This window comes from Triticum aestivum, chromosome 7D (assembly GCF_018294505.1).
Source record: "Triticum aestivum cultivar Chinese Spring chromosome 7D, IWGSC CS RefSeq v2.1, whole genome shotgun sequence".
In the NCBI taxonomy this organism is placed as follows: domain Eukaryota; kingdom Viridiplantae; phylum Streptophyta; class Magnoliopsida; order Poales; family Poaceae; genus Triticum; species Triticum aestivum.
In genome coordinates this window covers 146,004,482-146,016,674 of record NC_057814.1, presented here as the reverse complement: position 1 = coordinate 146,016,674, position 12,193 = coordinate 146,004,482, and positions in this window count along the sequence as shown.

The following is a 12,193-nucleotide window of genomic DNA, read 5'->3' as shown; positions in this document are numbered from 1 at the left end:
TATTATATTATCCATCTAGGATGTTTTATATGCATTTATATGCTATTTTATATGATTTTTGGGACTAACCTATTAACCTAGAGCCCAGTGCCAGTTTATGTTTTTTCCTTGTTTTTGAGTTTTACAGAAAAGGAATACCAAACGGAGTCCAATTAACGTGCCAATTTTTGATGATTTTTTATGGACCAAAAGAAGCCCCCGGAGTAAAAGAGTTGGGCCAGAAGAGTCCCGGGCCGTCCACGAGGGTGGGGCGCGCGCCCTACCCCCCTGGGCGTGGGCCCCTATCTCGTGGACGACTCGGAGACCCCCCTGACGTGAGACCTACGCCAAAAATTCCTATAAATACAGAAACCTCCAGAAAATAACCTAGATCGGGAGTTCCGTCGCTGCAAGCCTCCGTAGCCACCAAAACCCAATCGGGACCCTGTTCCGGCACCCTGCCAGAGGGGGGATCCCTCACCGGTGGCCATCTTCATCATCCCGGTGCTATCCATGACGAGGAGGGAGTAGTTCACCCTCGGGGCTGAGGGTATGTACTAGTAGCTATGTGTTTGATCTCTCTCTCTCTCTCGTGTTCTTGATTTGGCACGATCTTGATGTATCGCGAGCTTTGCTATTATAGTTGGATCCTATGATGTTTCTCCCCCTCTACTCTCTTGTAATGGATTGAGTTTTCCCTTTGAAGTTATCTTATCGGATTGAGTCTTTAAGGATTTGAGAACACATGATGTATGTTTTGCATGTGCTTATCTGTGGTGACAATGGGATATTCACGTGATCTACTTGATGTATGTTTTGGTGATCAACTTGCGGGTTCAGTGACCTTGTGAACTTATGCATAGGGGTTGGCACACGTTTTCGTCTTGACTCTTCGGTAGAAACTTTGGGGCACTCTTTGAAGTTCTTTGTGTTGGTTGAATAGATGAATCTGAGATTGTGTGATGCATATCGTATAATCATACCCACGGATACTTGAGGTGACATTGGAGTATCTAGGTGACATTAGGGTTTTGGTTGATTTGCATCTTAAGGTGTTATTCTAGTACGAACTCTAGGATAGATCGAACGGAAAGAATAGCTTCGTGTTATTTTACTACGGACTCTTGAATAGATCGATGAGAAAGGATAACTTTGAGGTGGTTTCGTACCATACCATAATCTCTTCGTTTGTTCTCCGCTATTAGTGACTTTGGAGTGACTCTTTGTTGCATGTTGAGGGATAGTTATATGATCCAATTATGTTATTATTGTTGAGAGAACTTGCACTAGTGAAAGTATGAACCTTAGGCCTTGTTTCCTAGCATTGCACTACCGTTTACGCGCACTTTTATCGTTTGCTACCTTGTTGTTTTTATAATTTCAGATTACAAAAACCTATATCTACCATCCATATTGCACTTGTATTACCATCTCTTCGCCGAACTAGTGCACCTATACAATTTACCATTGTATTGGGTTTGTTGGGGACGCAAGAGACTCTTTGTTATTTGGTTGCAGGGTTGTTTGAGAGAGACCATCTTCAACCTACGCCTCCCACGGATTGATAAACCTTAGGTCATTCACTTGAGGGAATTTTGCTACTGTCCTACAAACCTCTGCACTTGGAGGCCCAACAACGTCTACAAGAAGAAGGTTGCGTAGTAGACATCAAGCAGTTTCTGGCGCCGTTGCCGGGGAGGTGAGTGCTTGAAGGTATATCTTTAGATCTTGTAATCGAATCTTTTAGTTTCTTGTTTTATCAATAATTTAGTTTATAAAAAAGAAAACTACAAAAAAATGGAATTGAGGGTGCCTCATATGCTTCATCTTTTTAATATCTTTCGTGAAAATGATGGAAAGGAAAATTGTGCGCAAGTGCTACAAGAAGAATTACATAGAATGCTTGGCATAAAATATGTGAATGATGAGCATGATTGCAATGTTGTTAGTATGAATTCTTTGAATACCCATGATGCTAATGATATGCAAAGCCACAAGCTTGGGGATGCTATGTTTGATGAGGATGATATGTTTAGTCCCCCAAGTTTTGATGAGCAAATTTATTATGATGAAAGCATGCCTCCTATTTATGATGATTATTGTGATGACACGTATGCTATAAAGAATAAAGATAACCATGAAACTTGTCATCATGATTCTAATTTTCAATTGGATTATGCCTCACATGATAGTTATTTTGTTGAGTTTGCTCCCACTATTCCGAATGAGAAGAATTTTGCTTATGGGGAGAGTAGTAAAATTTATATGCTTGTGCATCATGAGAATAATGCTTTATGTGATGGTTATATTGTTGAATTCATTCATGATGCTACTGAAAAATTATTATGAGAGAGGATCATATGCTTCTACATATTGCAATAATATCAAGTTTCCTCTCTATGTGTTGAAATTTTTGAAGTTGCACTTGTTTTGCCTTCCTATGCAAGTTGATTCTTGTTCGCATAAGTTGTTTGCTCACAAAATCCCTATGCATAGGAAGTGGGTTAGACTTAAGTGTGCTAGTCATATTCTTCATGATGCTCTCTTTATGTTTCAATTCTTATCTTTTATGCGAGCATCATTGAAATCATCATGCCTAGCTAGGGGCGTTAAACGTTAGCGCTTGTTGGGAGGCAACCCAATTTTTATTTTTGTTCTTTGCTTTTGCTCCTGTTTAGTAATAAATAATTCATATGGCCTTTGTTTAGATTTGGTTTTATGTTTTAATTAGTGTTTGTGCCAAGTAGAACCTTTGGGAAGACTTGGGTGAAGTCTCTATGATCTTGCTGTAAAAAGCAGAAACTTTAGCGCTCACGAGATTAGCTGCCATTTTTCACTGGAGAGTGCTTTTAGGTTGATTATTTTTTCAGATGATTAACAGACAAATTCCTCAGGTCCACCAATTTATTTCAGAATTTTTGGAGTTACAGAAGTATTCGAATGATACAGATTACTACAGACTATTCTGTTTTTGACAGATTCTGTTTTCATTGTGTTGTTTGCTTATTTTGATGAATCTATGAGTAGTATCGGAGGCTATGAACCATAGAGAAGTTGGAATACAATAGATATTACACCAATATTAATTTAGAATGAGTTCACAACAGTACCTAAGTGGTGATGTATTTTCTTATACTAACTGAGCTTATTTGTTTTCTGTTGAGTTTTGTGTTGTGAAGTTTTCAAGTTTTGGGTAAAGATTCGATGGACTATGGAATAAGGAGTGGAAAGAGCCTAAGATTGGGGATGGCCAAGGCACCCCAAGGTAATTTTCAAGGAAAACCAAGAGCCTAAGCTTGGGGATGCACCGGAAGGCATCCCCTCTTTCATTTTCGTTCATCGGTAACTTTACTTGGAGCTATATTTTTATTCACCACATGATATGTGTTTTGCTTGGAGCGTCATTTTATTTTGTTTTGCTTGCTGTTTCAATAAAATACCAAGACCTGAAATTCTTAAATGTTAGAGAGTCTTCACATAGTTGCATAATTATTCAACTACTCATTGATCTTCACTTATATCTTTCGGAGTAGTTTGTCATTTGCTCTAGTGCTTCACTTATATCCTTTTAGAGCACGGCGGTGGTTTTATTTTGAAGAAATAGATGAACTATCATGCTTCACTTATATTATTTTGAGTGTCCTAAACAGCATGGTAATTTGCTTTGGTTATGAAACTAGTCATAATATGATAGGCATCCAAGATGGGTATAATAAAAACTTCCGTATAGAGTGCATTGAATACTATGAGAAGTTTGATACTTGATGATTGTTTTGAGATATGAAGATGGTAATATTAGAGTCATGCTAGTTGAGTAATTGTGAATTTGAGAAATACTTGTGTTGGAGTTTGCAAGTCTCGTAGCATGCACGTATGGTAACCGTTGTGTAACAAATTTGAAGCATGAAGTGTTCTTTGATTGCTTTCCTTATGAGTGGCGGTTGGGGACAAGCGATGGTCTTTTCCTACCAATCTATCCCCCTAGGAGCATGCACGTAGTGCTTCGTTTTGATGACTTGTAGATTTTTGCAATAAGTATGTGAGTTCTTTATGACTAATGTTGAGTCCGTGGATTATACGCACTCTCACCCTTCCATCATTGCTAGCCTCTTCGGTCCCGTGCATTGCCCTTTCTCACCTGAGAGTTGGTGCAAACTTCGCCGGTGCATCCAACCCCCGTGATATGATACGCTCTATCACACATAAACCTCCTTATATCTTCCTCAAAACAGCCATCATACCTACCTATTATGGCATTTCCATAGCCATTCCGAGATATATTGCCATGCAACTTTCCACCGTTTCATTTATTATGACACGCTTCATCATTGTCATATTGCCTTGCATGATCATGTAGTTGGCATCGTATTTGTGGCAAGGCCACCATGCATAATTTTTCATACATGTCACTCTTGATTCATTGCCTATCCCGGTACACCGCCGGAGGCACTCATATAGAGTCATACTTTGTTCTAGTATCGAGTTGTAATCTTTGAGTTGTAAATAAATAGAAGTGTGATGATCGTCATTAATAGAGCATTGTCCCGGAAAAAAAGAAAGGCCAAATAAAAAAAGAAAAAAAAGAAAGGCCAATTAAAAAAAGGGCAAAATATAATAAAAATAAAAAAAGAGAAATAAAAGGGACAATGCTACTATCCTTTTTCCACACTTGTGCTTCAAAGTAGCACCATGATCTTCATGATAGAGAGTCTCTTATATTGTCACTTTCATATACTAGTGGGAATTTTTCATTATAGAACTTGGCTTCTATATTCCAACAATGGGCTTCCTCAAATGCCCTAGGTCTTCGTGAGCAAGCAAGTTGGATGCACACCCACTTAGTTTCTTTTGTTGAGCTTTCATACATTTATAGCTCTAGTGCATCCGTTGCATGACAATCCCTACTCCTCACATTGACATCAATTGATGGGCATCTCCATAGCCCGTTGATTAGCCGCATCGATGTGAGACTTTCTCCTTTTTTGTCTTCTCCACACAACCCTCATCATTATATTCTATTCCACCCATAGCGTTATGTCCATGGCTCACGCTCATGTATTGCGTGAAAATTGAAAAAGTTTGAGAATACTAAAGTGTGAAACAATTGCTTGGCTTATCACCGGGGTTGTGCATGATGAGAGCATTTTTGTGTGACGAAAATGAAGCATGGCCAATATGAATTTGTAGGGATGAGCTTTCTTTGGCTATGTTATTTTGATAAGACATAATTGCTTGTTTAGTATGCTTGAAGTATTATTATTTTTATGGCAATATTAAACTTTTGTCTTGAATCTTATGGATCTGAACATTCATGCCACAATAAAGAAGATTACATTGATAAATATGTTAGGTAGCATTCCACATCAAAAATTCTGTTTTTATCATTTTACTCGAGGACGAGCAGGAATTAAGCTTGGGGATGCTTGATACGTCTCCAACGTATCTATAATTTTTGATTGTTCCATGCTATTATATTATCCATCTAGGATGTTTTATATGCATTTATATGCCATTTTATATGATTTTTGGGACTAACCTATTAACCTAGAGCCCAGTGCCAGTTTCTGTTTTTCCTTGTTTTTGAGTTTTACAGAAAAGGAATACCAAACGGAGTCCAATTAACGTGCCAATTTTTGATGATTTTTTATGGACCAAAAGAAGTCCCCGGAGTAAAAGAGTTGGGCCAGAAGAGTCCCGGGCCGTCCACGAGGGTGGGGCGCGCGCCCTACCCCCCTGGGCGTGGGCCCCTATCTCGTGGACGACTCGGAGACCCTCCTGACGTGAGACCTACGCCAAAAATTCCTATAAATACAGAAACCTCCAGAAAATAACCTAGATCGGGATTTCCGCCGCCGCAAGCCTCCGTAGCCACCAAAAACCAATCGGGGTCCTGTTCCGGCACCCTGCCGGAGGGGGGGATCCCTCACCGGTGGCCATCTTCATCATCCCGGCGCTCTCCATGATGAGGAGGGAGTAGTTCACCCTCGGGGCTGAGGGTATGTACTAGTAGCTATGTGTTTGATCTCTCTCTCTCGTGTTCTTGATTTGGCACGATCTTGATGTATCATGAGCTTTGTTATTATAGTTGGATCCTATGATGTTTCTCCCCCTCTACTCTCTTGTAATGGATTGAGTTTTCCCTTTGAAGTTATCTTATCGGATTGAGTCTTTAAGGATTTGAGAACACTTGATGTATGTCTTGCATGTGCTTATCTGTGGTGACAATGGGATATTCACGTGATCTACTTGATGTATGTTTTGGTGATCAACTTGCGGGTTCAGTGACCTTGTGAACTTATGCATAGGGGTTGGCACACGTTTTCGTCTTGACTCTCCGGTAGAAACCTTGGGGCACTCTTTGAAGTTCTTTGTGTTGGTTGAATAGATGAATCTGAGATTGTGTGATGCATATCGTATAATCATACCCACGGATACTTGAGGTGACATTGGAGTATCTAGGTGACATTAGGGTTTCGGTTGATTTGCATCTTAAGGTGTTATTCTAGTACGGACTCTAGGATAGATCGAACGGAAAGAATAGTTTCGTGTTATTTTACTACGAACTCTTGAATAGATCGATCAGAAAGGATAACATTGAGGTGGTTTCGTACCCTACCATAATCTCTTCGTTTGTTCTCCGCTATTAGTGACTTTGGAGTGACTCTTTGTTGCATGTTGAGGGATAGTTATATGATCCAATTATGTTATTATTGTTGAGCGAACTTGCACTAGTGAAAGTATGAACCTTAGGCCTTGTTTCCTAGCATTGCAATACCGTTTACACTCACTTTTATCGCTTGCTACCTTGCTGTTTTTATAATTTCAGATTACAAAAACCTATATCTACCATCCATATTGCACTTGTATTACCATCTCTTCGCCGAACTAGTGCACCTATACAATTTACCATTGTATTGGGTGTGTTGGGGACACAAGAGACTCTTTGTATATTTGGTTGCAGGGTTGTTTGAGAGAGACCATCTTCAACCTACGCCTCCCACGGATTGATAAACCTTAGGTCATCCACTTGAGGGAAATTTGCTACTGTCCTACAAACCTATGCACTTGGAGGCCCAACAACGTCTACAAGAAGAAGGTTGCATAGTAGACATCAAGGGGGGGGGGGGCTGAACTTCTTCTTCTTCGCAACCTCCTTAGCGAGGGCTGATGCCGCGACCATCGATTGCCTAGCCCTCTTGCTGTTGGCGGGAGCGCCGGGAGGGCGGCCGACCGTTGCCGGAGAGGCAGTGGCCAACCCGATGGCCTTGGTCGTGGTTGGAGCCGGTGCTTGTGTCCCGTGGAGATTTTTCATCTCCAACCTCTTTTTCGGTGCGGTGGCGCAGGGGTGGTTTATGGAGGCAACAAGCCGGTGGGGTGGCGTAAGGCTCTTGGCTACCCATCCCGGCGACAGCGGCGGTCATCGGTGGCGACGACGGCTCGTGGGGCGGCGACAACGGGAATGACGCTGCCGTGAGGGCGGGAGAAAGAGGCGGGCAAGTCTCTACTCCGCAACGTGGATGCCGAGTATATTCTGGCGCCAGTTAGAGGAGTAAAACTGAAATTTTACTCTATAGAGTTTTAGCCCTTGTAGAATTTAGGAGTTCAGCTAGATGCCGGTTAGAGGAGTAAAACTGAAATTTTACTCTATAGAGTTTAGGGGATCAGTTGGAGTTGCTCTGCTGCTACTGCCACTTGTGAATTTTGCTGCTGCTGCTACTGAATTATTCGGTGATATTGATGCCTTTGATAGTGGATTTGGTTAGATACTTATATTTTTCTTGCTAGCTCTGCTATATGATGCACTACTATTAATTTAGGTGCTACTTCTCCAGTTACAAAATAACTGAGCAATGTTTGGATGCAAAGTATATTCACAATCATTGTATTAAAAAACAACAGATTTTAAACCTGTAGTTGTGCCATACCATACTTTGTGAATACCATAGTATTTTACGGTATTTGTAAAACCTTGGGGACATTTGGCGCATGCATTATTTACTAGAGTATGTATGTTACACATACTATTTGTTCTTGGGAGAAATAATATAAAAGCTTCACAATATTTGTTCCTTTTCTTTTTCTTTTTCCTTTTCTTCTCATTATTGTTCTTTTCTCTTTTCCTTTTTATATATGTGATTTTTTTCCAAATTCAAAAACTTTCTTCAAGTTCATGAACCTTTTTTTCAAATTCATGAACCGTCTTTCAAAAACATTTAAATAAATTTTCAATTCGTGGACTTTTTTTTCAAAATCGTTGAACTTTTTCCAAATAAGTAAAAAAATCATAATCTGTAAACTTTTTTAAATCCATGATTTTTTCAAAATCCATAAAATAAATTCAAATACATGAACTTTTTCCAAATCCACGAAGTTTTTTGTAAAACCTCAAACTTTTTTCAAATTTGTTAATCTTATTTTCAAAATCAAGTACTTTTTTCAAATTGTGATTTTTTAAACCCATGAATATATTCCCAATTCATGGAATTTTTAAAATCTATAAACCTTTTATTTAAAATCAATGATCTTTTTTCCAAATCTACGCACTTTTTTGAATGTCAACTGATTAGCGCTCAACTTTCCCGCCAAAAAACCCTAGATTATCGAACGAAGGACATCCGGGGGAGCGGGCGAGCTATAAGGGTTCTCCTAGCTAGCTTAAGTTGCCGACTAGGAGGCCTCCACCTGCTATTAGCACGGCGCGCGCCGGCGAACGAGCCAATGCGGACATTCCCGCGAGCCCTTTTGGGGCGGCCCATGAGCGGGGCAAGACACCCCCTATTATTTCAGTTTACTTTTTTTCTGTTTTTAAATTCTTCTATAAAACAATTTGGGATTTCAAAATAGTTCCAAACTTCTAAAAAATGTGAATTTTGAAGATGCTCAAGAAATCATAAAATGTTCACAGATTAAAAAAGTGGTCACGATATTGAAAAATAATGTTTAGGAAATAAAATAATTGTTCATTATTTTGAAAAACATGTTAATGATTTTGAAAAACATCACGCAAACAGAAAATGTCTATGAATTTGAACTAAAACTCACGAATTCAAAAAATGTTCATGAATTACAAAAACAGCTCATCAATTAAAAAAATCATGCATTTCAAAATGATCTTCAAAACAAAAAATGGTTCATGAACTTTAATAATTGTTCCTAGATTGAAAAATAAAATATTTTTCTTTTCAAAAAATGTTTGCCGATTCATAAAAATAGTCACAAGTTTCAAGACAATGTTCACATTTTTTTGTTAAAAATATTTGTGTATTAGAAAAAGGGTCTCGACTTAAACATATGTTCGCGAATTTGTAAAAAAATGATCGCATTCGTAAAATGTTCACGATTTAATAAAAATGTTCTTAGGTTTGAAAAGTTGTCTGAGAATTCAGAAAATGTTCATGATATTTAAAAATATATTCATAACTTCAGAAAAAAATCGCAATTTCGAAAAACCTCATGCATTTCCTTTTTTTACTTTGAAACAAAAAAATGTTCGTGAATTTCAAATATTGTTCATGAATTCAAAAATATCCATGAAGTTGAAGTTCACAAAATGAAAAAGAAAAGAAAGAAAAAGAAAGAAAAAAGGAAAAGGAAAAAAACAAACACACATGAAAAAAAGAAAAAAAGGTTCAGCGAAGATCTTTTTCGAGAAAAACTTCCAATCTATTCATCAACTGTCAATGCAGTACAAAGAACAGTAGAAATGATTAAATTTATATCGAGGTCAATTGACCACCCAAGGACGACCATAAGCACTGGAGCGAGCCGAAGGCGTGCCGTCGTCATCGCCCCTCCTTCATCGGAGCCGAGCAAAACTCGTTGTAGTAGACAGTCAGAAAGTCATTGTGCTAAGTCTCTAGAGGACCAGCGCAATAGAACAACAACTGTTGCCGATAAAGAGAATCATAGATTTGAAGAATCGAACCTGTAGACACACAAATGTAGACGCACCAAGACTGGATCCACGGAGATCCACCGAAAACCAACACCGACTGAATCCCATGAGAACCGCCGGAGACACACCTACACACGCCTCCGACGACGTTGTACGCACCGCCGGTACGGGACTAGGCGGGGAGGACCTTATTCCAACTACAGGGAGCCGCTGGCGTCTCTCCTCCTTGTGTAGGAGACAAACCGTAATCAACCCTCAAAAAAGACCTAAAAACAAAGCAGGAGCCTTCCCACCGATGAGGACCGAGGTCCACCGCGGCTCCATGGCTCTAAGGCCAACTCCAATGCACGAACCCAAACAGACGTCCGTTTCATCTGCTTGGGGCAGGAAAACGAACACGGCCGTCCTCTTCCGGTCATGCGGTCATTGGTGCGCCCAACCAACATGGCTTACCCCGAACCGCCCGTGTTTTTGGACTTGCATTTTTGCCCCCAAAAAAACCCAAATAAAATTGCAAATAATACAAAAACATAAATAACCATTAACGTCCACACGTCCGCTGTACCCAAGTTCAACACAGTTCATAATTAAACTAAAACTTAAAAGACATAAAATAAACTAGATAAAAAGCCCTGTCACTGGTGAGGCCGCCGTCGTCTCTAGGAGCCGTCGTCCTACTCGTCGTCGTCGCCGGTGAGGTCGGCGTAGGGAGGTGGCTACCAAAGTTGGGTTGGCGGCCCCTGCCTAACCGGAGGCGCCTGCACCACCTCCTCCCATGGCTCCTGATCCTGCTCAAGTGACCTTGGACGGCGTGGCTGACCATGGGCCGACACCCATCGAGTCGGCCATCTCCGGCGCCGTGCACGACTAGCTCCATCATTGGCCCACCAGACGAGGGTTCCACACGGTGACGAGTGGCTCCTCCACCACCGCCTCCTACACCTCCTCCTTGACGTTAATGTCCAGCTCCGGGATGGCCACGTCGCCGGCCGCAGAGAGGGCAAGCAAGGTTTCCAGGCCCTCCCATTGCCGCTCGTCATGGGTGTTCATGGAGTCCTCCATGACCCGCCTCATGAGCTGGGCCTCCTCCTCCTCGGTCATGGGTGGTGGTGGTGGCGGGGATGGGGACAGGAATGGAGATGGAGACGGAGTGATGCCGCGCACACACCTACAACCGCGCGTTTGGGGCGGGTTGTTAGCACGAGCCGGACGCGGGCGGCACGGGCACGGAGGACAACCGGCAAAAAAGGATTGCCGTCGCAGGTCATGCTCATCGCGGAGCCACGTATCCCATAGCGGCGAATCCATGGCGTACCTGGGGTCATGGAGGAGATCCGGTGGCAGGTGGGTGCGGCATCGGTTGATCTCGTCGCGGCGGGCGCGACCGCTCACAGTCATTGCCGGGATTGACACGCGATCCGCGGAGAGATGCCAGTTGTTGGGCAGGTGGACATCTCCCCACGGGAGTGGCGTCGCCGTCTCCCAGTAGCACCGTCAGATGTCGACGTGGACGTACGGCCTATTGCGGTGCCCGGCCACCGGCGGCGCGATCTCAAACGCGGGCAAAGCAGGTGGTGTGGGCGGAGAAGGTGGTGCGGGCGGCGAGGACCTGCTGGAGTGGCATCGACCAAAGGAGGAGCCGACCTCGTGGTCATGCTTCCCCTTGCTGATCCAATGCCAGCCCATGGCGTCGGCGGGGAGGTGGGCGAGTGGCATGCGACAGCGACGGCTAGGGTTTGCTCATGTCAGGGCTCGAGGAGGCTGGCTGGCTAGGAAGTGGAAGATGTGGACTGGCCGGTCCATGGCTTCCACATTAAGAAGGATGACGACCCACCTGCTGGGTGGCTGACAACCGGGACCCGCCACGCGTGCGCATTGATTTTGGGCGGTGGAGGTAGGTGGACGGTCGCCACGTGTCCCCGAAGCGGACGCCGAGCAAGCGCGTGCCCATCCGTTCGATGACCGTGTGGACGCAAACCAGGCGCGGTACAAAATTTAAGCACGGCGGCCTACGTGCCAAATATCACCGTTGCATACGCACGACAGGAAACTCTAACCTCGCGACCCCAAGGAGCTGGCATGAATCTACGCTGGAGCTCCATCTAATCCATCCCAACAGACGAACTTGAGGACGATCGAAGCCCGGAAGACTGACTCGAAGAAGGAGCGCCGCCATCTATCCAAACGTCGCCCCTTGAGGACTAAAACACTACCTATCTACTAGCGGGAGTCGGGACACCAGGATTCTCCTCCTCGCCATCGGCCGTCTGAGAGGCATGGAGAGGGGAGGCAAATCCACTAGCTCGCCGACAGAGATCG